Here is a 7,365-nt window from a genome sequence, read left to right on the forward strand (position 1 = left end):
TCTGCAGTATAAGAAAAAGAGCCAAACGCTCTTCCCGTGTTAAAGAGATTGATCTGGAGGTCCAGGGAAGGTAAGTAGGCTAGAGTTTTCAGGGCACTCCACTGGAGAAGAGATTGCTGCATATAGGGAAGGTCTCCCTGAAGTATCTAGTTGAGAACTTATTAGCATATGTGTGAAAAAACTACCCAAAGCCCGGGAAAGAACCCATCACAGAATTAAATAGTGGCCAAAGTTCACATAGGCCAGGTTGGAAAACCACATGATTGAGAGGCATCAGTTAGACTACTAAAAGGGCATTACCTCACTGGTACGTAAGATTAATCTTAGACTAACTGCTGCTCAGGTCCTACTTAACAGATAGTAAAGATGAGACACAAAAGGATCCAACTGTTTTGAAGTAACTTAACCATCTCCTGCAACAAAGTCCAAAAATGTTAAAATTATAAAAATATTCAGCACCCAACAAGGCAAATGCACAATGTCAGGCATCCAATCAAAAGTAACTAACTAAGTATGGCTCTTCCGGGGATGGTGACTTCAGGTATGCACCATGGTCCAGTGTTTGACAAACCATCGGAGGCTGTCCTACAATACAGCCTCTAACAAAACTAGGCTTCCCAAACCCCTGGTAATAGAATTGTTTACCTTTATACCAAGAAGGTTGGGAAAACACCAAAATCTGCATGTGGTGTGTGCCCAGGCCAACTTTGCAGAGTTCATACTGTGAGACCTTAAGTTCTAATGAGGTTGTCTAAAACGAAAAAACACGTCAGCAGGGCCTCTGGTGGATCCCTGTGTGCTAAATGTGTCTGTGACAGGATCAAGCGTGCTTTCCTTATTGAGGAGCAGAAAATCATTGTGAAAGTGTTGAAGGCACAAGCACAGAGTCAGAAAGCTAAATAAATTTTAAAAATGATGCTTATTTTTAGTAATAAAAACAATTAAAAGTCTCAAAAAAAAGTAACTAAGTATGTAAAGAAGCAGGAAATTACTACCCAGAATGAGAGAAATTAGTCAACCAAAGGTTTACCCAGAAATTACATAAATGATAAAATTAGTAATCAAAAGATTAAAAGTTGTTATATTTTCAAGAAGCTAGATCTGACATATTAAAGATAGACATGGAAGATACTAAAAGGTCTAAATAAATATTTAGGATATGAAAAATAACAATGTCTGAGATTAGAATACACGGCATGAAATAATGAGTAGATCCTGCACCAGAAAATGTTAGTAAGCTCCAAGACAGCAATTAACACTATCCAAACTGAAACAGAGAAAAAATACACAAGCGGAGGCTTTGATTGCTGAGACAAATTTAAGTTGCCCAATATATGGTAATTTGAAACACAAAGGGAGGCAAGCAAAGGGAAACTATTTGAATAAATAATGGCCAAAATTTCTGAAAAATAGAAACCCGTATAACCAAGATATTCAACTCTCCCAAGCACAAGAAATTGGAAGAAAGTTACACAAAGGTACAATTTAAACAAATTGCTTAACACAGTGATAAAATGAATATATTAAATAAATACACATAAAATGAAAAGGAAAAAAAGCTAGTGATGAGAGCAAATCCAGTGGAGCAATATTTTTAAAGTACTAAAAGAAAAAATGAAACTGCCAACTTAGAATTCATTACCAGAATAAATTTTTTCATAAACGAAGGTGAAACACTTTTTCAGACATGCAAAAGCTGAAAGAATACATCCACAGCAGACCCACACAAGAAATTTCAAGAAAAATATTTTGTGCAGAAGAAAAAAGATATCAGATGAAGATACAATCTACAAAAAGAATGAAAAAGTTACTCATTTATATTATTTCTATAAAATAATATCACAATGGTTACCAAACTTAAGGGCTTTGCCATTTGGAGTTCTCTTTTCAAAAACAAGATGAGGTTGTCACAATGTAGTTTTATTTACTTGAATCAAGTAAAGGATTCATATCAAAAGCTCTGTCTCTGAAGGAAGGCTTAGCCATTGCTTGTACACACAGTTTGCTCAATTAGATGTTGATTTCTTCTTTTGCAGTTGGCCAAACTTATCAGGTTGACTTCCTGTCAAGCTTATCCTATTTAAATGTAGTCTGTAAAATACTGTGCTACATTTTAATATTTAGCAAGAATAACATTTGCTAAGAATGGCCCAGACATTGAGACACTTGTCCTATCTAACACTATGGCTTATAGCTTTTTGGATAATACCTAGCAAATATATTTCTTGAAAATGGGAAACTACTTGTCTTAAAACAGTCAAGAAAGTATAACTATTTCTCGAAGTTTCTCAGGATCCCCTCTCCAGCAAACCACCTACAATTAGAGAGGGTAGATGAGATGGTATAGAGTGCCATCCCTGGAATCTAAACACCTCAGGGTATACAAATGCTACATGTTCTCCAGCATTTAATATATTTTTATCCACTACAGAAGTTAAGGAAATTCTTCACTGCTCTGAACCTCTCGTTTGGTGATGGTCCAACATTCTTCTGAATCTTCTGAAGAAATATAATTCAAATCCTCATCCTGTCCCTCTACCCTACCTACTGCCAAATAATATTCTTTCATTTTTAAGAACCTAAGCTTCACTCACAATGATTTCAAAATAGTCTGAGCCTGAAAACACATTCATATCTACAATGCTGAGTGCCAAAAGCACAACTGAATATCAAAATATAGTTGTATTTAAAACTTAATTAAAAATAGTTTATATTTAATTAATTAATATGATTGTCCAAAAACCATTAAGACATAGGCAAGACTATGCATAGCAATATGTATACTCTAAATTGCAATAAATTAACTTTTGTTTCTAACTCTTCCCTCAAGACTCCAGCCAGTCCCAATTCCAGTTGTGTCTGTACATCAACAAAAGAGTTATAAGCAAAAGCAAACCATTTTTAAAAATTATATAATGAACTATTAATCCAAATATCTTTGGTGGATATAAATTGCTATTTTGCCAGGAATAGGCCTAAAAAATTATTCTAGACATTTCATATATTTCTCATTCTCTAAAGAAAATTTAAGTATGTGTCTTGTGGGGGAGTAAAAATCAGGGGAGGACAGAGAACTCAGGTTGGGTGTGTTATACTTATTCTCCAGGGAGTTCAACTAAAAAGCAGAATCTAAAAAATGTGTTAACTGAATCCTGTTAAAGGCTATTATTTAGGGAAACACTTCTCAATTTTTTTTAAGAATATATTTTTATTGATTTCAGAGAGGAAGGCAGAGGGGAAAAAGAGATGGAAACATCCATGATGATAGAGAATCATCAATTGGCTGCCTCCTGCACACCCCACAGAGGGGTTCAAGCCTGCAACCTAGGCATGTATCATGATCAGGAATAGAACCGTGACCTCCTAGTGCATAGATCAATGCTCAACCACTGAGCCACACCATCTTAGCTCAAATTTTAATGTGCATACAGATCACCAAAAGATCTTGTTAAAATACAGATTCAGATGCAGTTTGTCCAGAGATTCTGCATTTCTACCTAGCTCTCAAGTGTTATGGCTGCTGCTAGTCCTCAGACCACAATGAAGCAGCAGGTATCTAGAAGTGATGTCCATAAAACTATTGGTGAGGTCTTGAGAGTAGTCTGGTTTGCTACCTAGCCAGAACTTGGATTATCCATTTTTTTTCTTTGTTGAATAAAATACTCCGTCTTAAGCCAAATAGTTATAGAAGATTATCTGTATGATCTTTCAAAGACTTTTTTTTTATAAAAGTCAGCTTTAGGTTCACATCAAAATTGAGAGGAAGGTACAGAGATTTCCAACATACTACTCCCTGTTCTCCCAACACAGCGCACCTATTATCAACATCTCCCACCATAGTGGAACATTTGCTACAATTGGTGAACCTACATTGACACATCATTATCACCCAAAGTCCACACATTACATTAGGGTTCAGTCATGGTGCTACTGTACATCCCATGGGTTTGGACAAATACATAATAACAAGAGGCCCGATGCACGAAGATTCGTGCAAGAATGGGCCTTCCTTCCCCTGGCTCCAGCACTGCCTTCACTTCAGCTGGAGCCACCTTTTTGCTCTGGCCCGGAGCCACCTTTTCACCTTCCCATGCTGCCCAGAGGCCCATGGCGACGATGCAAGTGTCCCGCTCTGCCCCTGCTGCTCGGCGCCTGTGTATGCAAATTAACCCACCATCTTTGTTGGGTTGATTTGCATACTCACTCCTGATTGGCTGGTGGGCATTGCAAAAGTATGGACAATTTGCATCTTACTCTTTTATTAGTATAGAGATGAGTCCACCATTATAGTACCACACAGAATATTTTAACTTCTCTAAAACTCCTCTATATTTCATTCAGCCTTCCCTCCCACCACTCCTGAAAACCACTGATCTTTTTACTGACTCCATAGTTTTAGCTCTCTCAAAATGTCATATAGTTGGAATCATACAGTATCTAGCCCTGCAAATTAGTGGGGTTTTTTCATTAATAAATGCAATTTATATGATTTTAACTTCTAAAATGTTATTGCTTGGTAAAATCAACTTTTATTGATTCATTATAGATTGGAAAAATATAAAAAGGCAAATCTCAAGGATGTTATATAAATTTGCCCAAATTATTTCCAAGCAATCAATTGTACTTGTTAAATTTTAATAATAGTAGAGCCTCTAACTGAAAGAATCTATATTCTTGGCAAAAACAAATAGCCCTGAAATTTATTGCTTTAATGTGTGCCAGATATTTCTTTAAATTTGAACTATCGAAAGTAATATGAGGTGTTTCACCCCAAAATGTGGGGAACTTATAATACCATATGCAGCATTTTTCAAGACATATTTCCAATGCTAGAGTTAAAGAAGCTCTCATTTTTTAATTAATTGCTTCTATTTTCATTGTAAATATATAGCCAAGGCAGTCTAGTCCCAGGGCAATTGTCAAGGGTAGCAGTCAAAAGAGTTCAAATGGCAACTCTCATTCTGTTCTTCTTATACGTATAAAACAGATGCCATTTCTGGAAAACAATGAATTGATACATATATTAAAATATACTCAGGATTTGATTTAATCATGTGTGGTAAAGCGACCGATATGGAGACAATTACCTTTGCAAGAATAGTGTATTACTTAAAATTCCCAAGAGAAAGGGGCATGCCACACAATGCATGGCTACCAGAATTTTAGAGTTGGCAGAAGGAATGCAGGGAAAAGCATAGCCCAGAGCATTTATTGTGCTTTCTGCACAAAGAACACTGCAAGGCAGAGTAGGCAAGTTTGAGCAAATTTAAAGTTGAATAGCTTAAAACTTTTGATATACTCTGGGCTATTGGGGTGGTCTCTAGTTATCAAGTATCTAGCCCTGGCATAATTTAGGTTAGAGGAAATATTGCTTTGATATGTGAGAGTAGGTAAAGAAGATGTTGGGTGCATAGCTTTGAATTGCTTGGTTTAGATATGAAAGAATGCTAGCAGACAGGTTGTTTACTATCTCTAGGAATTAGCTAACACTGGGAGGGGCTGGCCAGGCTCACCCAGGCTGGCCAACAGGGCCCCGAGAAGTCAAAGAATCATAAAATATAGAATATTTAAAAACTCAATTCAATATACTAACAACAAAGAACAAATCTTTCCTAACCTCAACCGTTTGTGGTGTTTGTTTTTTTCTGAATATCAGCGAAACCGACTGGGACCCTGCTATCATCCTAATTAGCTAGCTAATTTTAAAATAGAAATAGAGCAAAGGGCAAGCCAAATATTATCAGCATGGTCATCTGGAAACTACAACTTCACACTCCCCAGGGAACACCAGTTCATTCCTTGCAGACCTGGGGGTTAAAGGGGGAGATGGATGCATGCACAGTGAAGTCAGGGAAAATGCTTGCCTATCAGTCTAACCTGGGAAATAAATCATTGGGTGGACCCCAATACAAGCCCATGAAAATTTGGAAATATGTAATCCCCAAAGAGTTCTCTCTCTCTCTTGTTCTGCTCTTACTCTCTTTCTCTGTGACCCACATGCTCACCTGTTTTCTTTCCATAGCTATAGGGCCCTAGAAGATGGACCATGCAGACTCCACATACAGGATGCTGGGCTGGACTGTGCTTTAATACAGAGCAGAGGCTCTAGGCAGTGGCCTTAATTCTTGCCCTGCTGAAGATAAGATTGGGCTTTTTCCATGGCGAGATGGAGGGAAATGCAACATTGGAAACCCAGAGTTTTAATTTCACAAAAATAAAGATCACTCATCCTCCCGTGCAAGTCTCAGGAAATTCCTTTCTTTGCAACATGGAAGAACTCCACTTCCACCCATAATAGATGGGGACTCAGAAGTTGTGTCACTTATAACAACCTCAGAAACAATCTTAATCCACAGGTGATTTTGCAGCTGTCAGGGCCAACACCAACCTTCCCTGAATTAGGTTTTATTACTCTATATCCCAGGCAAATAATTATTTTATTTAATAAAGCTACATCACTCACTATTAATGTCCCATGCCTTTGTCTTCATGTCTCTACAGGAAGAATAATAGTAACTCACACTCTTTTGCTCACAGGACTATATCCTAAAATAAACTTATGTTCAAAAGATAGGAAGGAGAAGAAAAATAATATTTTTGCTCTATCATATGGAGAAGATTATTTTATATGAAACAAATCCTTTTTGAGCAGCCCTAAAAGAAAAGATCCTAAAAGATTTCTTTGTCCCTATTTGAGCTGCGAGAAAGACAGAAAAGATACTGATTACACTGATAAGATAATGATGTTGAAAATGGATAAAATAAAATGGTAATAATAAGTTAATTCAAATGGTACATTATGTTTCCTGACCAATATTCTTCCTGAGTAATATATAATTTCATATTTTAAAATATCAACCATAAAGTTTCATTTTATCTTTATTAAAGTAAAATAAATACATAAACTTATGAACCTCTCGGAATTAAACTAAAAAAATACATAAACTTATGAACCTCTCAGAATTTGTTTTCCCTAATATTCTTCTGCTTTCCAAATATAGTTCATTTATAACCTCTACAAATATTTAAAGCCCACATATTTTTCTTATATTCTTGTTTCAACGTGTTTCTGTAACTATATTAGACACTTATGATCACTTAAAAACTCCAATTAATGTCATTTCAATTATTTCACTTTTGTACTCTCTCATCCACCTACAAATTCTGGGTTTTATTCTGCCTTCATCATTTCTCACAAGTATGCTTCCTCTTCTTATTCTTCTCATCCACTTCTGTGTCCCTTTCCTATACCCTCTTGCCTATGTGTTACTATGTAATTTTGAAATGCTCTATTCTGCCTCAATCTGCCTATAAATTTAGAACACATCAAACTTGCCCTTTTAACTAAGATCTCAATTTAGGCGA

At 36.3% G+C, this 7,365-nt stretch overlaps 1 pseudogene across 1 annotated transcript; it reads left to right on the forward strand.

The window, feature by feature from the left end:
• The first annotated feature begins 550 nt into the window (after positions 1–550).
• LOC307100125 (large ribosomal subunit protein eL34-like) lies at positions 551–903 on the forward strand (annotated as a pseudogene). Its single transcript has one exon. The product of its transcript is annotated as a large ribosomal subunit protein eL34-like (transcript).
• The last annotated feature ends 6,462 nt before the right edge of the window (positions 904–7,365 follow it).

The sequence above is a fragment of the Cnephaeus nilssonii genome (genome assembly GCF_951640355.1).
Source record: "Cnephaeus nilssonii genome assembly, chromosome: 5".
In the NCBI taxonomy this organism is placed as follows: Eukaryota; Metazoa; Chordata; class Mammalia; order Chiroptera; family Vespertilionidae; genus Cnephaeus; species Cnephaeus nilssonii.